The sequence below is a fragment of the Macaca nemestrina genome, chromosome X (genome assembly GCF_043159975.1).
Source record: "Macaca nemestrina isolate mMacNem1 chromosome X, mMacNem.hap1, whole genome shotgun sequence".
NCBI lineage: Eukaryota > Metazoa > Chordata > Mammalia > Primates > Cercopithecidae > Macaca > Macaca nemestrina.
Window position 1 is genome coordinate 60,780,298 of NC_092145.1, and position 23,384 is coordinate 60,803,681.

Below are 23,384 nucleotides of genomic sequence, written 5' to 3' on the forward strand. Positions count from 1 at the left end.
CAAAGCTAGCAGGGGGAAATAGTCCAGGCTCCTGCTCTAAATAAACCATTTCAAATTTTAGACAGAATGCAGGGGCTTAAAAAGGGTAGTGTGGTATATGGGGACATGCAGGAGAGGCAAGGAGGTGCCAGTCTACATGACTTGCTCTGACAACTTACCTTGGATTATTGACCCATCTGGTGAATGGGCTGGTGCCATCTTGGGTATAACCAGGCTGCAAATTACCTGCAATCTTGAAGTAATCTCCAAGTCAGGGAGAATTCCATAGTGGCCTGAATTGCTTCAATATTTACTCTCTAGAACTTCTAAACAAACACATAATTAGATAAGGGAAACATTGTGCAAGGGGTTACGTGGCAGAAAGAAGGAAAGTAGAATATTGTTCCATTATTAAAGGCAAGACAAGGAACAGGTGGGAAAGAGAAAGAACAAAACTCATTTAAAAATGGGACACTCAGAAACAGTATCTTTGGATAAGTATATATATAAAGTTAGTTAACATTGAATGTGGAAATGGTTTTAAGTATAAATGGCAACACAAAATAATTTCTTTAACATATTATTAGCAGGTTAGTTTCATAGAGGCAAAAATATTATCAGGATGTGAATCATAGACAAAGGAAAAAAACATTAATTTTAGCAGGAAAAAATGAAATATCTGAAACCAAAATGAGAGTTCTATAACAACTTGTCTAGTGTGACAATGAGATTATTACAACTAACAATAGGGAACATTTGTGTTCCTAAAATTAATTTAATTTAAATTAAATTAACATATAATCCAGGTATAAAGAGAAAGAGAGAGAGATTGTGTTTGTTCTGTCTGTTGCAAGGGCACAGGAGCAGGAAAAAAGAGGTCAGGAAGCAGAGACTGTTCTAGAAATCTAAAGGTAGACAGTGAGTCATTTCAGAGTACCCATGTACGTATCTGGTAAAATAAACAGATCCAGCAACTGTACCCAGCAGATCTTATTAGTGATTTTGAAAGGGATTAAGCATTAATCATCACCTCATATATGCATCTTGCAAAACACACTCAGCATGCTGCAATCTGTATGATTCATGAGGACATCTGAGTCAGGTAAAATATGAAGGAATATATATATATAGAAGTTAAACTCTTATTCCTCTTATCCATACAAAAAGGGCTTTCAGTTTATGGCTCTTATTATCATTAACGCTATATGGAATTACTGCAAATACCTTCATCTGTTGATTGTGGAATTACAAAGCAATATATCATATACTTTGACTTAAGAAAATTGGGCTATATAAAACCATTACTATGAGATTTAATACTACACAATAAATCTTGTAAATGGTAGATTTTCCAGTGACAAGCTATAAGTTGTTTTTAACTATGGTCCAGTCTGCAAATTTTGGAAAACATTCCTTTTACTGTAAGAAATCTAGGGCTATAGTTAAAGTAATCCCCACCCCTCAGTGGACTACCAAGACTGCACAAACTTCTTACTATGCAGGGTTCATTTTCAGCACAGTAAAGACAGAGCCAAGGCTGTCAGAAAAATAGCGGGATGGAAACATGTTTAAAATCATAAACATCCCCAGGCACTATACATTTGACAATAAACTGTCCTTTATAGGGAACAAGATTATCTGAAGTGTGATCTTTCAAGAAAAATAATGAGATGATTGTCAGTCGTACTGGTAGTATTCTAAAATTTATTGCAACTGCCTACTTAGGGAACGGAGATTAAATTTAGCAGTTGAAATCAGGGTTGCCAAACATTATATAAAATATTAAATAGACAAATGCAAGTCATGAGTTTTAAAATGGAAGAAAGGAAGAAAGGGAGGGAGGGAAGGAAAGAGTGAGGGAGAGAAAGAAGGAAGGTAGGAAGGAAACCAGACAGCGATATATCAGCTGCCTTCTGCTTTCTGTGGAATAGACAAACTATTCAAATATTGTAAAAAGAAGAGAAATTGACAAAAATTTTAAAATGGTAAATACACAACCTATTGTTGCAAGCTATCAGCCAAATTAATTCTGTACTACTACAATTATGACTACAATCTTTATTAGTAAAGATCCAGGCACACAAGAGGAATTGTTGGATGAAAAAGCATTGTGGGGGAGTTTTCTTTAGAGCTGCTTTTGCGTTAAGCACTCTCTTTTACTTATATTTTAAGCTTCATGCTGAACTCTGTCACCTTCTTGTATATTACAGGTCAATAAAAATAGCAAAGGTTTCTGTCATGCCCGCCCGCCTGTCCCTCCGTGTGAAGAGACCATCAACAGGCTTTGTGTGAGCAATAAAGCTTTTTAATCACCTGGGTGCAGGTGGGCTGAGTCTGAAAATAGTCAGCAAGGGGAGATAGGGGTGGGACAGTTTTATAGGATTTGTGTAGGTAGTGGAAAATTACAGTCAAAGGGGTTGTTCTCTGGCAGACAGGGGCAGGGGTCACAAGGTGCTCGGCGGGAGCTTCCAGACTCATTGTCCAGGAGAAGGAATTTCACAAGATTAATGTCATCAGTTAAGTCAGGAACCGGCCATTTTCACTTCTTTTGTGATTCTTCAGTTACTTCAGTACATGTGGATGTATATGTGCAGGCTTGGGCTCAGAGGCCTGACAGCTTCTAAAAGTATTTTTGTTTACATTTAACATACATTTGAATGGCTGTCTTCATTTTTAAAGACAACCCTAAGGGATAGCTTTGGGGAGGAGATGTTAACCAGTCTCTTCTACCTAGACCTAGCTTTGAGAAAAGAACTGAGATAAGATGAAAAGAGTAAAGAGTCCATTGTCAGTTTTCTATTGCCATAATTTTGCGGTCCTTTTAATTCAGGTTTGTTTTGTTGATTTAACAACACAGGTATTCCATAAACTAATATAATTATTAGATATAATTATTAAGTATGTATAATGTACAGGTAATCATTTCTTCTATAATGCTATAACATGGTATGTGTTACTAAAAATCACTTCACTATCCAAATTGTGCAGTTGAATACTGCAAGACTCATGGAAATACAGGGGTTAGGAAGAGATTTGGATTGCATGCCTCACCACATTTGTCACATGAGCTCTGTGGTTTTCACTGCACGATTTGTATAGCACTGTAATTTCTAGGAACACATATGTATTAAAAAAAAATTGACTTTTTCAAACCATGTGTTATAACAAAAAATCCTGACTATCTATACAATGTATACAAACCCAGGAAAAAGGCTATTATTTTCCCACCCCAGGATTCCAAACCTAACATGCTCATTCATCTATTAATCTCTTTTATTGAAATAATAATTATTGCAGATTTGAGGGAGCACTGAAGTCACCTTTTTCTTATAGCCAGAGTACCAAGATGGCTAGTGAATAAATAATATTTATTTATTTATTTATTTATTTATTTATTTATTTATTTAGTGAGACGGAGTCTCACTCTATCGCCCAGGCTGGAGTGCAGTGGCGTGATCTTGGCTCACTGCAAGCTCCGCCTCCTGGGTTCAGGCCATTCTCCCGCTTCAGCCTCCCAAGTAGCTGGGTCTATAGGCGCCCGCGACCACGCCCGGCTAATTTTGTTTTGTATTTTTAGTAGAGATGGAGTTTCACCGTGTTAGCCAGAATGGTCTCCATCTCCTGACCTCGTTATCTGCCCGCCTCAGCCTCCCAAAGTGCTGGGATTACCGGCATGAGCCACTGCGCCCGGAATGACCTACATTTTTCTCTTCTGACTTATTACCAAGTAAGTGCAATTCTATTGATACGGTGAAAGGAAAATATCTTGGGCCCCCAAAATCACTAAACTAAAGGGAAAGGTCAAACTGGGAACTACTTAGGGCAAACCAGCCTCCCATGCTAATCAAAATCATCCTCTGCTCACGTAAATAAATGCATACCTGATTGCCTCCTTTGGAGAGGCTAATCAGAAACCCAGAAGAATGTTATCATTTGTCTTTTATCTACCTATGACCCTGAAGCACCCTCCCTGCTTGGACTAGTCCTGCCTTTCCAGACTGAACCAATGTTCTTCTTACATGTGTTGATTGATGTCTCATGTCTCCCTAAAATGTATAAAAGCAAACTGTGTCCTGACCACCTTGGCCACGTGTTGTCACGACCTTCTGAAGCTGTGACATGAGCAAGTGTCCTCAGCCTTGGCAAAATAAACTTCCTAATTATCTGAGACCTGTCTCAGATATTCACGATTCGCATTTTGGTAACCATGAAGGGATTCTCAGTGGAGATGCCTCTGACTTTTGACAAATTTCTTGTCAGTGCTTGGTACCATCTTGAACTATCCTTATGGCTCAAACTAACAGGACAATTTGCTGAGGCCTGGAAGCATCCCCACCCACCCGCCCAGAGAATCCCTGATCTCCCCAAATTTGGTCGAGATCTAAAGTTTATTTTGCTATATAACTCTTTTTTTTTTTTTTTTTTTTTCCCTTTGGAATATTACTTTTTTCCAACACGAGGAAGGCAAAGTTTTTCCTGCTTCCATGATGATTAAGGGCAGGTAACTCCTTTACGGAGTTTGAACTTGCTGCCAACAGGGAAGATGAGGGTTTTGTTTTGTTTTTCCTGCTTCTAGGATGGTAGAGACCAGTCTTCAGCCTGAGTTCCATCCCTAGATAAGTAACTGAATTGGGGTTTGTCTTGGCCAAATTTAAGATTAACAACCAGCTGGTCTTAATCTCTCCTTACCGTTAGAGCACTCGGTAATCATAGAAATTGTGTGATCATTTGTTTTGCTTAACTGTTTTTTTGTTGTTATTGTTGTTTCTGTTTTTGTTGTTGTTTTGGTCTTTTTCCCATTAGGTTTGATCATCACTGTTAAACTTGATCAAACCCGAAGTAAATTCCAAATTATGGGGAACAGGGCCTCTGAAGTAGCTAAATCTCACACGCACACACACACACAAAAGGAGGTGTGGTGAAGGAAGAAAACGGAGGGCAAAAGGAAAAAAAAAAGGAAACAATTTTGATTTTGACTACTAAGAAGCTTTATTTACATAACAAGGCCACCTTTTTGCTAGCCAGGCCAAACTGAAAGAGCAATGGCTGTACTTAAATGGCAACAATTCATCCTAGCTGAAATATGATAATGAGATTTTAAAAGATTTTTTTAAAGGAGCTCAGTGGTTAAAACTCAGCTTAATTAAAAGCTAACATCAACATGTGTGTCTTTGCATTTAAAAGGCCTTCATGTTTTTGTTTTTGTTTTTCTCCTAGGACCTTGTCTTTTTTTTTTTTTTTTTTTCTTTGAGCAAAAGTTTTTTTTCTTCTCAGTTGACTAAATTCTGTTTCCTTCATTTACTTCTGCTGACTCTCCTTTCTCTTGCGCCTTCTGCCGCATGGGGGACATATAACAGTTTATAATAGCCTGGGGTTCCTTAAAGAAAATGGAGAAAGCACCAGATTCCTTTTGAGAGAGAAACCTGTTTTTCCTTATGGAACCCCAAGAATGTAAACAGACAAGTTCATCTCAGCTCTTAAACTGCTTTTGTATTGAGTTACCTGTTTATTTTGTTGTTGTTGTTGCTGTTTTTGCTGAAATAGTTATTGCAACAGAGGCTACTCTTGGAATTTTAAGGAAGAGTGTGGTTTAGGAACTTAGAAATGTCTTTGTCTAAAAAAAAAAAAAAATTAAGTGCACTGTAAAAGAATCACATGGTCTAAACCTCATGATAATTCTCCCTTTTTGGAGACCCGGGATTCAGTATGGGCTCTGACCAGAGTTAGAGATCCAATTAAAAGATAGGTAGTTCCTATCTAAGTAAATTGGTCTCCTTATACAATCCTATGATAAATTTATGTAATTTTATGTTTGATTTGGCATCCATCTTTAATCTTCCTCTATGAAATTATATTACTCATATGAAATTATTTCTCTTTAAGCTTTTTTACCAAAAAAACCCCGCCTCTTTCTTTTTTTAACTTTCTTTACATCTCTATTATTTTCTGGTTCCTTATACTTTGTTTTATACATGACCTTTTTTTAAAGGGACACTTTTTTTTTTTTTTTAGAAAGAATATTTTCGGCCGGGTGCAGTGGCTCACGCCTGTAATCCCAGGACTTTGGGAGGCCGAGGCAGGAGGATCACAAGGTCAGGAGTTCAACACCAGTCTGGCCAAAATGATGAAACCCCGTCTCTACTAAAAATACAAAAATCAGCCAGACGCAGTGATGGACACCTGTAATTCCAGCTACTTGGGAGGCTGAGGCAGGAGAATCGCTTGAACCCAGGTGGCGGAGTTTGCAGTGAGCAGAGATCACTCCACTGCACTCCCACCTGGGCGATAGAGTGAGACTCTGTCTCAAAAAGAAAATATTTTTCTACAAATATTTTTATATTGGAAAATACTCAAATAAAGAAATATCTATTATTTAATTTAATATAGCTTTAGATTTAAAATTATGACAAGTATGTCTACAAGTATTAATCCTATTATGTTTACCTAATTATTTTATTTTTATTGCTTACCTATATTATTATTATTTTTTGAGACGGAGTTTTGCTCTGTCACCGAGGCTGGAGTGCAGTGGCATGATCTCGGCTCACTGCAACTTCCACATCCTGGGTTCAAGTGATTCTCCTGCCTCAGTCTCCCGAGTAGCTGGGATTACAGGCACCCACCACCATGCCCAGCTAATTTTTGTATTTTTAGTAGAGACAGGGTTTCACCATGTTGGCCAGGCTGGTCTGGAACTCCTGACCTCAGGTGATCCACCCCGCTTGGCCTCCCAAAGTGCTGTGATGACAGGCGTGGGCCACTGCACTCGGCCCTGAGGCCCTGATTACCTACATTGTTTATAAAAACTGTGATTGTCATTATTTAATGTTATGGAACTGCCATTGCAAAATTATAACTGAGACAGTGAAAAAGATTTGACCTAACTGACTCCATCTTGCTTCTAACCTCCCAGCTGTCCTTGTTCATTCCTGAGTGCAGGCTGAACTAACATTTGGGAGGAACTTAGTTTATAGTATATCTCTGAAACAAAGATGATAACAGTCCTTTTCCAAAACAAACCTTACTGCATGTGTACTAGACCACCTGAAGCCACAAGATTAGAAGTTATGGTAATCTTACTAAATTCAAGATTTAAATATTTTTATTAAACCAATATCTATGTCCTATTTATTAAAAATTACATAAGCAAAGATCATTCTATCAGGCTGGGTTTATAGTTTTGTATCCCCTGCACCAAATTTTGACACCTTATAATAGCATTTGGCAGAGATAAATATGAAAGTGCTTGATTAATAAATGCAAACAAAAGTATATTGGCAGTTCTTAAGATACTTCTAATATTACTTTACCAATAATTTTAAAGTTAGCTTATTTGTGAAAGATTTTATTTAATTTACTTTTACTTGAAAAAAGCATTTGACTAGTCTTTTATTTCCCCTGATAAAGTATTTGATTCAAATGCTTTTATTTTCTTAAGCCATTTAATTAGAGCTCTTTTATATATTTTTGGTAGTGAAAGATTGTTTACACAACACATAAATACGTAGACATATTAGACATTCAGATAGAAGTACAGCTTATAGATTTATAAAAACCTTTTTTTCTTCTATCTTAGACTTTCAGATTATTGATAACCTGTTTCAGAACCCTAGGCAGTTGTCAGCTAATGGCCTTAAATTTGCATATTAAAGGAAACAACTCAGGTGAAAATCAAATAGCAAAATTTACATCATAAGGTACAGACAGAAAATGCCTGGTGGTGCTAGAGGGAGATTAAAGATGTATGCCAAATGAGAGAAAGACTCTTGTATGGTAAATTGAGTCACAGAGTAAAATGATTGGTTGTTTAAGAAAGAGGAATGTTCAGGACAAACCAGAGAGTCCATGCATATAACGAATGATCTGTGTAAATCACAGTAAGCAGATTTATTTAAAAAACAAACAAACAAACGAAAAACTAGGATTACAGGTGCCCGCCACCACACCCAACAAATTTTTGTATTTTTAGTAGAGACTGGATTTCACCATGTTGGCCAGGCTGGTCTCAAACTCCTAACCTCAGGTTATCCACCCGCCTCGGCCTCCCGAAGTACTGGCATTACAGGCATGAGCCAGAACACCCAGCCAAAAAAAAAAACCTTTTGTATGATCAAGTTGTCTATGATTAAAAGGAAATTATAATGGTCTTCCTGGAGACTGGGTTTGATGTAAAACAAAAACAAAAAAAACAAAACAAAAGAATATATATATATATATGTGTGTGTGTGTGTGTGTATATATATATATATACACGCAATAAAGAATTGGTTAGAACAATAAAATTTTCTTAAGGAATTAATTTACTCTTAATAAATTATAAGAAGTTTTTTTTTCTTTAATTTTAATCCAAAGTACAACTTTTATTGCATCTCGCTGGTTTCAGTTTTCTCTTTCCCTTTAAAAGGCACAAAATACTAACATTTCCTTTCAACTCATTTTCAGCTCATTTAAGTTTTTTTCATTCCTCGGGTTCTTTTTTTTTTGTGTGTGTGTGGCTTGATGCTAACAATGTATTTTTAAAGGTCTAAAGGAAAGGTCTTCTTCCAACATAATATTCTGCGCACTGCAGAAAGTCTTTTCTGCTGCTTTTTGGTAGCTGGTTTAACATATTTTATGTTTTATCAGAATAATTCCTATTTTATTATCATTAAATTTGGTTTGCTTAGGGAAAAATGAGATTTAATTTTTTTAAAGAAAAAATTAAGATTATTACATCCATGTATCTTCCTGTGTGTACTTTTAAAGTCCCTGTGACATTGAGTTCCAGGGCTTTGACTCCTGGGTCTAAAAAGGACACCAAAGTCTGCTAAATCTTAAACACAGACAACAATTAAAGCCTCATCTTCAGGTCTGATAGAGGATGCCAATCAAAATAAAGGGCGTTCCTGGGACACAGAGTTGGAAATTAAAGCTTTTCAACCCTTCAAGACCCAGGGATAGTCGCTGAAGAGGTTGGCATGTGAAAGCTTTTCAACCCTTCAAGACCCAGCGATAGTTGCTGAAGAGGTTGGCATGTGAAACTGTAAGGGTTTGGGAATAAATGATCCTAGCCATGAGAATCAGATGAAAACTGAGACAAAAGACTCGTTTTCTTCTAAAATGTTTTCTCCAAAAGATTTTTAAAAAGAGAAAGGGGAAAATGTGAAAAGAAAATATCTTGGACCCCCAAACTCACTAAACTAAAGGGAAAAGTCATGCTGAGAACTGCTTAGGGCAAACCTGCCTCCCATTCTATTCAGTCACCCTCTGCTCACTGAGATAAATGCATACCTGATTGCCTCCTTTGGAGAGGCTAATCAGAAACTCAAAAGAATGCAACCATTTGTCTCTTATCAACCTATGCTCTGGACGCCCCCTCTTAGCATCAAGTTTTCTTATCTTTTCAGACTGAACCAATGTTCATCTTACATATGTTGATTGATGTCTCATCTCCTTAAATTGTATAAAACCAAAATGTGTACCTACCATCAGGGTCTCCTGAGGCTACGTCATGAGTGTGCATCCTCATCTTTGGCAAAATAAACTTTCTAAATTAACTGAGACCTGTCTGAGATTTTTCATGTACACAGCACGAAATGTTATAGACCTTAATCCAAATCGTTCAGTGGAAAATCTTAAAAACCAGAAAATAGAAAAGTCTCAAAAAATGTGTACTGTGAGTCATCAGTTCTTACTTCATACACACCTTTTTTCTTAATATCTACTCTTTTTCATGAGTTTTGCTTAACATTTTACATGAATCCTGCATCATGATGAACATATTTAGAATGCAATTGACTTAAAACTACTATGCCTTATTTTTTAGTTTCACAGGGTGAAGAAGAATAAAAGAACTGAGAGGACTGTATGTTCATGCAGAAGATAAGAGCAATTGAATACCTTTAAAAGCTTACATTACATAGGATAATGAAACTAGGCCTCATAATTCCTAAGCCTCATAAAATTTAAAAAGCTTGGCCATCGTGAAACTTAAACCCCAGATGGCCACGGATAGCCCCCCGATGTTCCCAGAACCCAAACAGAAAGACAATTCCGGGAAATAGCCTCATGGGGTCCCACCCTGATAGCCTCATGAGGTCCCACCCTGATAGCCTCATGGGGTCCCACCCTGCCTCAATGTCCCCGATGTTCCCGGAATCAGCAATTCCAGGAAAGAACCTCCTAAGGTCCCGCCCCAACCAATCAGAACAAGATACCTTGCTCAGGCCATAGACAGACCCAATTACCACGCGCCTAAAGCTTTGTTTGAATTTCGTGCCCTAAGCTGTGTTTGAACTTGTGTTTGCCTATATAAACAACCTGTAACAAGCACTCGGGATCCCAGGGCCAACTTAGAGCTTGGGACCCTAGCACGCTAGTAATAAACAACTCTCTGCTGTGAATCTCGTGTCGGTGATCCTTCGGGGCGACCCCTGCCCAGGAGGGAATTGACAGTTCTGTTCCAACATTTGGTGCACTGGCCGGGAACTGGGGTCGTCCAAGGACCCCCGACCCATCCGGCGGAGACCCATCTGGCCCGGGCCACGGACTGCTGACTGAACGGACCTACCAGGTACTTTCGTTTTGTTCTGTCTGTCTTGCCGGCTAACTCTGAACTCTGGGGAGTACTCCTTCTGAATTAAGTGGGGAAGGGGGACAGACGTGTCCGGCACCTTCCCACTTACGCCCCGGGGGACACCCTGGCGGTAGTCTGGGAGAAGGCTGACGACTCAGTCAGCCTCCTTAAATCTGTAGGCAGGTCGCCCCTGCCGTCTGAATATTTTGTGATCTTGTGGCGCCACTCTCTGGCCGCGCGGCTTCTCCTTACTTGTCTGGTCTTTGTTTTTGTTACTTTCGTTTTGTCCTTGTTATACGTGGACGAAATAAGACAGACGTTGACGACTCCTTTGTCTCTGACCCTGACTCACTTCCCTGACGTTCGGGCTCGAGCCCACAACCTCTCCATAGAAGTCCATAAGGGACGATGGCGAAAATTCTGCTCGTCCGAGTGGCCTACCCTCCATGTTGGGTGGCCCCGGGACGGAACATTTGACCTCCCAATTATCTTACAGGTTAAAGCAACAGTGATGGATCCTGGGCCACACGGACACCCAGACCAGGTGGCCTACATAATTACTTGGGAGGATCTGGTCCGAAACCCTCCCTCTTGGGTGAAACCCTTCCTCCATTCCCCTTCCCCACCCCAGTCTACCCTTCTTGCCTTAGAAGCCCCGAAGAATCAGAAACCGGACCCGCATAAGCCAGTCCTCCCAGATGAACCCCAGAGGGATCTCCTCCTTCTTGACCCCCTGCCTCCTCCACCTCAAAACCCCCTTCTGAGACCTCCACCTTACGCTTCACCCTTGCCCCCTGTCTTGTCCCCAGCTCTTTCCTCTACCGCCTCGGCCCCTACCCTTTCTCCAACTTCTCCCTTGGCCCCTCCCTCCACCCCGTCTCCTTCTCCAGCCCCGCCCAAACTCACCCCTCGGACGCTGCCACCGACACCTCCTCGTCTCCGCTTGCGGCAGACTGAGGACCCAGATGGCCCTTCCACTTGGCAATCCTCCCTTTTTCCCCTCTGTACCGTCAATCGCACGGTCCAGTACTGGCCCTTCTCTGCCTCTGACCTCTACAACTGGAAAACCCATAACCCTTCCTTTTCCCAAGACCCCCAGGCCCTAACCTCGTTGATAGAATCCATTCTCCTCACTCACCAGCCCACTTGGGATGATGGCCAGCAACTCTTGCAGGTCCTCCTAACCACTGAAGAAAGGCAGCGAGTCCTCCTGGAGGCCCGGAAAAATGTGCCAGGACCAGGAGGCCTCCCAACCCAACTTCCCAATGGAATAGACGAGGGATTTCCCCTCATCCGCCCGGACTGGGACTATGAAACGGCACCAGGTAGGGAGAGTCTCCGAATCTATCGCCAGGCTCTGTTGGCGGGTCTCAAAGGGGCAGGAAAGCGCCCCATAAATTTGGCCAAGGTAAGGACCATAACTCAGGAAAGGGACGAAAGCCCAGCAGCCTTCATGGAAAGGCTTCTGGAAGGGTTCCGAATGTATACCCCATTCGATCCAGAGGCCCTAGAACATAAGGCTACCGTAGCTATGGCATTCATAGACCAAGCTGCATTAGATATTAAAGGAAAACTCCAAAGGCTAGATGGGATCCAAACCTATGGATTACAGGAATTGGTTAGGGAGGCAGAAAAAGTGTATAATAAGAGAGAAACCCCTGAGGAAAGGAAAGCCAGGTTAGCGAAGGAACAGATGGAGCGAGAGGATCGTAGGGACCGAGTGAGGGATAAGCATTTAACAAAAATCCTGGTGGCAGTTGTGAGAGAGAAAGGACCAGGGAGAAAGGGAGAGAAGCGGAGGCGGCCGGCTGGCCCCCGTGTCTTCGCATCATGGCAGCCACCGCTATGCTGGTCAAGGACTCTGCTAAGTTAACCCTTGGGCAGCCACTAACTGTTATTACCCCACATGCCCTAGAGGCCATAGTGCGGCAGCCCCCGGACCGGTGGATAACCAACGCACGCCTAACTCACTACCAGGCCCTCCTACTGGACGCGGACCGCGTCCAGTTTGGCCCTCCGGTCACCTTAAACCCTGCCACGCTGCTGCCGGTACCAGAAGACCAACTAAGCCCACACGATTGTTGGCAAATACTGGCTGAGACCCATGGAACGCGGGAAGACCTTAAAGACCAAGAACTCCCAGACGCGGATCACACTTGGTACACAGACGGCAGCAGTTACCTTGACTCAGGTACCCGGAGGGCGGGAGCGGCGGTAGTAAATGGCCACAACACCATTTGGGCACAATCACTACCTCCTGGCACGTCTGCACAGAAGGCTAAGTTAATAGCACTAACCAAGGCCCTAGAGCTGTCCAAGGGAAAGAAAGCTAACATTTATACTGATAGCCGGTATGCCTTTGCAACGGCTCATACTCATGGAAGTATTTATGAAAGAAGAGGTCTCCTAACCTCAGAAGGAAAGGAAATCAAGAACAAAGCTGAAATAATTGCCTTATTGAAAGCCCTTTTTCTTCCTCAAGAAGTGGCTATAATTCACTGCCCCGGGCATCAGAAAGGACAGGATCCAGTCGCAGTAGGAAACAGACAGGCTGACCAAGTGGCCAGGCAAGCCGCCATGGCGGAAGTACTGACCCTAGCCACGGAACCTGACGAAACCAGCCACTAACTATTGAACATACTTATACCCCAGAAGACCAGGAAGAAGCAAAAGCCATAGGGGCTATAGAAAACAAAGACACTAAAAACTGGGAAAAAGGAGGAAAAATAGTCCTTCCCAAAAGGAGGCCCTGGCAATGATCCAGCAGATGCATGCCTGGACACACTTGAGTAATCGAAAGCTAAAATTACTGATTGAAAAAACTGACTTTCTAATCCCAAAGGCAAGTACCCTCGTAGAACAAGTGACATCTGCCTGTAAGGTCTGTCAGCAGGTAAACGCTGGGGCTACCCGAGTGCCAGAAGGGAAACGAACTCGTGGTAATCACCCAGGAGTCTATTGGGAAATAGACTTCACTGAAGTAAAACCTCACTATGCTGGATATAAGTACTTACTGGTGTTTGTAGATACCTTTTCAGGATGGGTAGAAGCCTACCCCGCCTGGCAAGAAACGGCACACATAGTAGCCAAGAAAATTCTGGAAGAAATCTTTCCTAGATTCGGACTTCCCAAGGTAATTGGGTCAGATAACGGGCCGGCCTTCGTTTCTCAGGTAAGTCAGGGGCTCGCCAGGATATTGGGGATTAATTGGAAATTACATTGTGCCTATAGACCCCAGAGCTCAGGACAGGTAGAAAGAATGAATAGAACAATAAAAGAGACCCTTACTAAATTGACCTTAGAGACTGGTTTAAAAGATTGGAGACGCCTCCTATCCTTAGCTCTGTTAAGGGCCCGAAATACGCCTAACCGTTTTGGGCTCACTCCATATGAAATCCTCTACGGAGGACCTCCCCCTTTGTCAACCTTGCTTAACTCCTTCTCCCCCTCCGATCCTAAGACTGACCTACAGGCCTGGCTAAAAGGACTCCAAGCAGTACAGGCCCAAATCTGGGCCCCCTTGGCAGAACTGTACCAACCAGGACATCCACAGACCAGTCACCCCTTCCAGGTGGGAGACTCTGTCTACGTTAGACGGCACCGCACGCAAGGACTAGAGCCTCGATGGAAAGGACCCTACATTGTTCTCCTGACCACGCCCACAGCCATAAAGGTTGACGGAATCTCCACTTGGATCCACGCATCCCACGCCAAGGTCGCTCCAGGGACGCCCGGACCAACACCACCTGAGACATGGAGACTCCGATGCTCCAAGGACCCGCTCAAGATAAGACTCTCTCGTATCTAGCCCCTTGCTTATTACTAGCCCTCCTTCCCTGCGTCGCTGGCAGTAATAACCCCCACCGGCCATATAACCTGACCTGGCAGGTAACTGATTTTAGTACTCATGAGGTCTTACGTAAAACCTCAAAAATTGCTCCTATGGGGACTTGGTTCCCTGACCTCTATTTCAACCTAGACAAAATAGCAAGGATAGATGACATGGAAGGGAGAGAATGGAGAAAACAGGCTAGAAGGGTGTCCGTAAGCCGGAACGGGTTTTATGCCTGTCCCGGATTCAGGACAGGAAAAATGAAAAAAACTTGTGGAGAAATAGATGCCCTGTTTTGCGCTAGTTGGTCCTGTATAACTACTAATGATAGAGAATGGAAATGGACCACGAAACCCTGGTACATAACCATGTCCTTTGTCCAGCACTGCACCAGAACCCGATACTCAAAAACTTGCAATCTGGTCCGCATCAAGTTTGAAGATGCAGCAAAATCTGATAACCGTTGGATATCCGGGTTAACATGGGGCCTATATTTATACCAAAAGCCACTGTATGGAATCCCTATCCAAATCAAATTAATAGTCAACCCTATCACAGCCCCTGTCGCAGTAGGACCAAACCAAGTTTTATCAGAAACAAGGAAGCCCCTGGTTCCTGCACCGAGAGAGCCCCAACCAAGAGCTCCTAAAAGCACTTCCCCGCCCTTAATCTCCACCTCCTCTAAATACACACCCTCAGCCCAAAACGTCACCCGCGGGCCCCTTGACCTGGGAATAGGTGACAGGCTCCTAAATCTCATAAAGGGCTCCTATTTCGCTTTAAACCAGACAAAGCCAGAATTTACCTCTTCTTGCTGGCTATGTCTGGCAACAGGCCCCCCTTACTATGAAGGCATCGCCTCCACTAATAATTTCACTAACTCCGCCAATCCTACTGGATGCGCGTGGGAACAACAAAGAAAACTAACCCTGGCTGAGGTTTCTGGGTAGTACATGCTATGGTTCTGACCCAACAATACCAGACCCTCAGGACTGAAGAAGAGGCTCAAGATTGAGCCTCTAACACAAAAAGAGGAGGGAATGAAACTAGGCCTCATAATTCCTAAGCCTCATAAAATTTAAAAAGCTTGGTCATCGTGAAACTTAAACCCCAGATGGCCACGGATAGCCCCCCGATGTTCCCAGAACCCAAACAGAAAGACAATTCCGGGAAATAGCCTCATGGGGTCCCACCCTGATAGCCTCATGAGGTCCCACCCTGATAGCCTCATGGGGTCCCACCCTGCCTCAATGTCCCCGATGTTCCCGGAATCAGCAATTCCAGGAAAGAACCTCCTAAGGTCCCGCCCCAACCAATCAGAACAAGATACCTTGCTCAGGCCATAGACAGACCCAATTACCACGCGCCTAAAGCTTTGTTTGAATTTCGTGCCCTAAGCTGTGTTTGAACTTGTGTTTGCCTATATAAACAACCTGTAACAAGCACTCGGGGTCCCAGGGCCAACTTAGAGCTTGGGACCCTAGCGCGCTAGTAATAAACAACTCTCTGCTGTGAATCTCGTGTCGGTGATCCTTCGCGGCGACCCCTGCCCAGGAGGGAATCGACAGTTCGGTTCCAACAATGAGAGAAACATTATTCATACTAAGTTTCCTAGTTTAAATGGCAAGAGTTAATAGCACTGGTTTAGTTTTGCCTTTGTAGTTGTTTTCGTTTAAAGGAGGGTTAGTTTCTTAGAATAAGCTTTATAATGAAAGTTAAGATTCTAACCAGTACTAAGATGTAAAGAACAGAAACTCCTATACATTGCTGATGAGACTAGAAAATGGTACATTGGAATGCTGCTGGGCAGCTTGTGATAAAATAAACATGTATCTATCCTATGATGCAGCAATTCTACACCTAGGTTCATATCCATAAAAATAAAATATATGCCTACAAAATAAGATGGGAGGGGCTTGTACAAGAATGTTCATCCACCCATAAATCTACACATGTATGCTTATAATAGCTTTATACATAATTGCCAAAACTTGAAAGCAATCAAGATGTCTTTCAGTAGGTGAATGGATAAATAAACGGTGGTACTTCCAGACCATGGAATATTATTTAGCACTAAAAAATAAGCTATCAAGCCATATAAAGACATAGAGGACACTTAAATGCATATTGCTAAATGAAAGAAGCCAATATGAAAAGGAAACATAGTATGTATATTAGTGTGTTCTCACACAGCTATAAAGAACTACCTGAGACTGGGTAATTTATGAAGAAAATAGGTTTCATTGACTCACAGTTCTGCAGGCTTAACAGAAAACATGACTTAGAGGCCTTAGGAAACTTATAATCATGGCAGAAGGTGAAGGGGAAGCAAGCACCTTCTTCACATGGCAACAGGAGAGAGTAAAGGGGGAAGTGCCACACACTTTTAAACCATCAGATCTCATGAGAGCTCACTATCACAAGCATAGCAATGAGGAAATTTACCCCCATGATCCAGTCACCTCCCATCAGGCCCTTTCTCCAATGTGACATGAGATTTGGGTGGGTATACAAATTTAAACCATATCATTCCACCCCTGGTGCCTCCCAAACCTCATGTCTTTCTCACTTTGCAAAATAGAATTATCCCTTCTCAACAGTCCTCCAATCTTAACTCTTCACCATTAACTCAAAAGTCCACGTCCAAAGTCTCATATGAGACAAGGTAAGTCCCTTCTCCCTATGAGACTGTAAAATCAAAAACAAGTTAGTTACATCTAAGACACAATGGGGGTACAGGCATTGGGTAAATTATTTTATTCCAAATGGGAAAAGTTAGCCAAACAAAAGGGCTATTGGCCCTGTACAAATCCAAAACCCAGCAAGGCAGGCATTAAATCTGAAAGCTCCAAAATAATTTCCTTTGACTCTATGTCTCACATCCAAGGAATGCTGATGCAAGAGATGAGCTCCTAAGGCCTTGGGCAGCTCTGCCCTGTGGCTCTGCAGAGAACAGTCCCCATGTCTGCTTTCGTGGGCTGGTGTTGAATTCCTTAGTCTTTTCCAGGTGCCTGGTGCAAGCTGTCAGTGGAGCTACCATTCTGGGATCTGGAGGATGGTTGTTTTCTTCTCATGGCTCCACTAGGCAGTGCCCCAGTGGGAACTCCTGTGGGGACACCAACCCCACATTTTCCCTCTTTACTGCCCTAGTAGAGGTTCTCCATGAGGGCTCTGCCTCTGCAGCAGACTTCTTCCTGGACATCCAGGTATTTCCCTACATCCTGTGAAATCTAGGCAGAGGTTCTCTAACCTCAACTCGCCTTTATGCACCTGAAGGTCCAGCACCAGGTGAAAGCCACCAAGGCTTGGGGCCTGCATGATATGAAGTCATGCACTAAGCTGTTACTTGGCCCCTTTTAGCCAAGGCTGGGGCTGGAGTGGCTGGGAAGCAGAGGGCCATGTCCCAAGGCTGCACAGAGCAGCTAGACCCTGGGCCTGGCCAACAAAATCAGTATTTTTTCTCCTAGGCCTTTGCACCTGTGATGATAAAGGCTGCTGTGAAAATCCCTGAAATGCCTTGGAGGCATTTTCCCCATTGCCTTGGCTATTAACCTTCAGCTCCTCTTATACAAATTGCTGCAGCAAGCTTGCATTTCTCTCCAGAAAATAAGTTTTCCTTTTCTGCCACGTGGTCAGGCTGCAAATTTTCCAATCTTTTTTGTTCTATTTTTTTTTTTTAAATGTAAGTTCAAGTTTGAGATAATCTATTTATTCACACATATGAACATACACATTTAGAAATAGCAAGGTCACATCTTGAATGCTTTGCTACTTAGAAATTTCTTCCACCAGATACCCTAAATCATCCTGTTCAAGTTCAAAGTTCCACAGATCTCTAGAGCAGGGGCACAATGCTGCCAGTCTCTGCTGAAGGATATATCAAGAGTGACCTTTACTCCAGTTCCCAATAAGTTCCTCATCCCTTTGTGAGACCACCTCAGCTTGGACTTCATTGTCCATATCACTATCAGAATTTTGGTCAAAACCACTCAACGAGTTTCTAGGAAGTTCCAAACTTTCCCACATCTTCCTGTCTTCTCCTGAGCTCTGCAAGCTGTTCCAACCTCTACCCATTTCCCAGTTCCAAAGTCACTTCCCCATTGTCAAGTATCTTTATAGCAGTGTCCCACCCTTCTAGTACCAATTTTCTGCATTAGTCTGTTCTCACACTGCTATAACAAACTACCTGATACTAGGTGATTTATGAAGAAAAGAGGTGCAGGAGCATAGCTGGGGAGGCCTCAGGAAACTTATGATCATGATGGAAGGCAAAGAGAATGCAGGCACATTTTCACATGGTTGCAGGAGAGAGAGAAAATGAACGTGGAAATGCAACGCACTTTTAAACCATCAGCTCTCATGAGAACTTCCTCACTATCACAAGAACAGCAAGGAGGGTATCTGTCCCCATGATCTAATTACCTCCCTGCAGGCCCCTCCTGCAATTCAACATGAGATTTGGGCAGGGACACAAATCCAAACTATATCAGTGTGTCAATGTGGATTAATTGATTGTAACAAATCTACCTCTCTTCGGGGGGATGGTGATAATGGGATAATCTTGGGGCAATGGTGATAATGGAATAATGGGGGAGGCTATTCATATGTAGGGGCAGAGCATGTATGGCAATTTCTGTACCTTCTCCTCAATTTTGTTGTGATCCTAAAACAGCTCTAAAAATAAAGTTTTAAATAAAAATAATTTTAATAACAACTCTATTTGTAACAGCAAGAAACAAAATTACTCAAACATAGATATATAGAATAATGGACAAAAGCAGTGGTATATTTATCTAATGAATTACTAGTCAGCAATAAGTATAAATGAACAACACAAAGTAACATGGAAACACTTGTAGACATTATGTTTTGCAAAATAAGCCACACACCAGAAAGTACATATCATGTGCATTTATTTATACATATATTTATATGAAATTGAAAAACAGGTAAAACTAATCTAATAGTGGTTGAAATTAGAATAATGGTTGCCTTTGGGAGGGAGGGATTAGCTGAGAAGGGATTTAGAGAAACTTTCTGTGATTAATAGAGATGTTCTTCATCTCAATCTGGGTAATGGTTGCATGAGTGTGTTAAAAGCAAAACTTTATACAAGTTACATTTAACATAATTTACTTGAGTAAATAACAATTCACAAATTGGGTAGCCTCTCAAAGCAGAATCGATTCAGAGACTCCATCTCTGTTTCATAGTGGAAGAAGATTTATGAACAGAAAAAGGAAAGTGATATATATAAAATGAAAATGAGGTATAGACACATCTGTACTCGTTACAGCTCAGTGTTTGCCTTATTTGAATAGGATTTGAACATGTGGCTGCTTTTCATTGGCCAAAACTTGGTGATTGGCACAAGAATAGGTTACACCTTGTTTACAAATCCAGTGAGTTAATTCACTATATATGGAAATTCCTTCAGGCTGATCTTAAAATATGTAAGGAGGCAGCTTTAGGCTAAACTTAATTTAACACATATTTATGTTTGTCGATATTCATTGACCTGTGCATTTAAGCATTTAAGAACTATACATTTTACTTTGTGTAAATTATACCTCAAAAGAGTACTATTACAGAAAAAGACTCCAATCAAGTGTCCATTAGTGTCTTCATACAGCTATGCTTTTTTTTTTCTCTAATTCTTTAATTGGGTGCTGCATGTCAATAAATTACAATGACCCAGTGACATTACACAATGTAGGTAACGTAATGTGAGATAGAAAAAAGAGTCAACAGATTCTTGAAAAGTTGAAGGCTTCAAAAGTAGTTAGATGTGACTTTCCAACAAAAACTTTAGCAATGTAGTATGGCAGGTATTGCATCTTGAGGAGAGAAGAAAGATGGCAACCTTGAGATAAAGAAGTCAAGACATCCTTTTTATTTAGAAAAAAATTAAAAAACATATCTGAGTATTCTACACCTGATCTCTGGGTGGCAGAGTAAGTAAGGGAAGGTCTTGAATAAACTACCCATCTCAGTAGAGTAAGAAGTAAATAATCCATGAAACTGAACAGACAGATGGTAAATGTCAGGAGGAAACACTTCAGAGGTGATGCTATCCCAGTGGAAAGACACCTCTTGTTTTTATTTATTGTCAGTGAAATGGAAGGCATTTTAAAGGACCAGGAATCAAGAATACTAGTGAAGAACTCTTGCCAACTTCATATACTAGCTATAGACATAATATGGTAATGTATTATTTTAATTAATTATTTTTTTTTTTTTTTGAGGCAGAGTCTTGCTCTGTCACCCAGGCTGGAGTGCAGTGGCACGTTCTCGGCTCACTGCAAGCTCCACCTCCTGGGTTCACTCCATTCTTCTGCCTCAGCCTCCTGAGTATCTGAGACTACAGGTGGCTGCCACCACGTCCAGCTAACTTTTTTGTATTTTTAGTAGAGACGTGGTTTCACCGTGTTAGCCGGGATGGTCTTGATCTCCTGACCTCGTGATCCACGTGCCTCAGCCTCCCAATATTTTAATTACATTTTAAAATATAACTCAATGCCAGTGAAAGAGGCCCAATTGTTTCATAGAACTAATATTTACCTTTTTTTTTGAAAAAACATAGAAATTCACCCTCCCTGGTCTTAACACTTGAAACTTACATTTGTGTCATGTGAGTTCCTTCCTTGGGAGTCTGATCCTCAGGCAAGGAGCTGAAACTCCTTAGATCACCACATCTGGATAGTGAAATGCCAGACCCTTCATCCATCATGATTGCTTCCTTACCCTTCCCTAATTTTTGTTTTTCCTGTAATATGAACCCCCAATTTTGTTGTTAAGGGAGTTGGATTTGAGCCTTTTCCCCCATTCTCCTTGGCTGAAGCACCCAACTAAAGCCTTTGCAAAGAACAATATTGATACATTTCTTCTATAATAAGATTACAAGTCATAGAACCAACTGGGAAAATATGTACAACATGTATTATAGACCATGTGTTAATATCCCCTACTCTACAAAGAGTTCTTAAAATTCAATAAGAAAACTATGATTACTCAGATATAACACTGAGTTAAGAACATTGACAAACAACTGACAGAAAAAAATAGAGCCAATAAATATGTGAAAAGGACTCAGCCCAGGTGATATCAGCAAGATGGAAGAATAAGAAATCCCAGCCCTCATTCTCCCACAGAAACACAGATTTAACAACGATATAAGTAACAAAAACAGCTTTACGAGAGATTCAGATTTCAGTTAATAAGTTGCAGTATCCTGGGCCAGCTTCAAGATTCCAATGTTGCTTTTTACAGAAATAGAAAAAAACTCCAAATAGCCAAAGCAATCTTGAGAAAGAGGAACAAAGCTGGAGGCATCACATGTCCTCATCTCAAAATATTACAATGCTATTGTTATTAAAATAGTAAGGTACTAACCTAGAAACAGATGTATAGACCAATGGAACAGAATAGAGAATCCAGAATTAAACTCTCATATGTATGGTCAACTGATATTCAATGAGAGTTCCAAAAATCAAGAATATACAAGATAGAAAGCATATTCTCTTCAACAAATGTTGGGAAAGCTGAATATTCACATAGCAAAAAAAGAGAAAATTAAATCTGACCCCTATCTTATATCATACATAAAAATCAACTCAAAATAGATTAAAGACTTAAACAAGACCTGGAACTATGTAACTCCTGGCCAAAAACATCAGTGAAAACTATTATAACATTGGGCTTAACAATGTTTTCTTGCATATGACACAAAAAGCACAATCAACAAAAGCAAAATTAGATAATTTGGATTATATCAAACTGAAAACTTTCAGCACCGCAAAAGAAACAACAGATTGAAATGGCAACCTAAAAAATGAGAGAAAATATTTGTAAACCCTACATCTGATAAAGGGTTAATATCCACAATATATAAAAAACCACTATAACTCAAGGGTAAAAAAAACAAATAATTCAATCTGAAAAATGGGTAAAGGACTCCGACAAAGAAGACATACAAATGGCAAACAAGTATATAAAAACATGCTCAATTTCACTAATCATCCAGGAATTGCAAATTCAAACCACAATGAAATATCACCTCATGCTTATCATTATTAGAAAAGATAACAATTATTTTCAAGGATGTGGACAACTTAGAACTCTTTTACACTATTGGCGGGAATGAAAAATGGTGCAACCACTATGGAAACACTATGCAGATTCTCTCAAAAAATTAAAAATAGAACTACCATATGACCCAGCAATCCCTTTTGCATATATATCCTGAAGAATTAAAATCAGGACCTTGAAGAGAGAAATAAACTCTCATGCTCATTGCAGCACTATGCATAATAGCCAAGATATGGAAACAACCAAAGTGTCTATTAACAAATGAATGGATTAAAAACAAACACCCAAACAAAAAAACAAAAACAAAACCTGGTATATACAAACAATGGAATATTACTCAGCCTTAAAAAAATAAACATAAATTCTGCCATATGCTACAGCATGGATTAACCTGGAGGACATTATGCCAGGTGAAATAAACCAGTCATAGAAGGACAAATACTGCACAATTTCACATATATTAGGTATCTAGAGTAGACAAATTCATAGAAAAAGAGAGTAGAATGGTAGTTGCTAGAGGCTGGAAGGGGGGCAAAGAGAGAGTTGCTGTTCAATTGGTTTAATATTTTAGTTATGCAAGATGGGTAAGTTCTAGAGATCTACTGTACAACATTATACCTATAGTTAATAATACTATATTGTGAACTTAAACATTTAAGAGGTAGATGTCATATTATGTATTCTTACCACAAAAATTAAGATAAGAAAAAGAAAAAGTATTCATTCTAGTGATTAAACAATAAATAAAAACTAAAAAATCAATGACATTGTAATTTTATTTCTTGAAATGAAATTTATAGAATTAAACACCTATTAAATATAATCTTGTGCAAATAAAAATATATTCTTTGTTTTTTAAAAATATTTAATGTCATAAAAACATTTGTAATATATTGTAAGCAACAAAGGAGGTACTAATTTTACATTTAA

General features: G+C 40.6%; 1 long non-coding RNA gene across 1 annotated transcript; it reads left to right on the forward strand.

Annotated features, from left to right (window-relative positions):
* Positions 1–2,187: 2,187 nt before the first annotated feature.
* LOC139360843 (uncharacterized) lies at positions 2,188–10,225 on the forward strand. Its single transcript, XR_011618384.1, has 3 exons — positions 2,188–2,267; positions 3,557–3,706; positions 9,785–10,225. It is a non-coding gene; the product is annotated as an uncharacterized lncRNA (long non-coding RNA).
* The last annotated feature ends 13,159 nt before the right edge of the window (positions 10,226–23,384 follow it).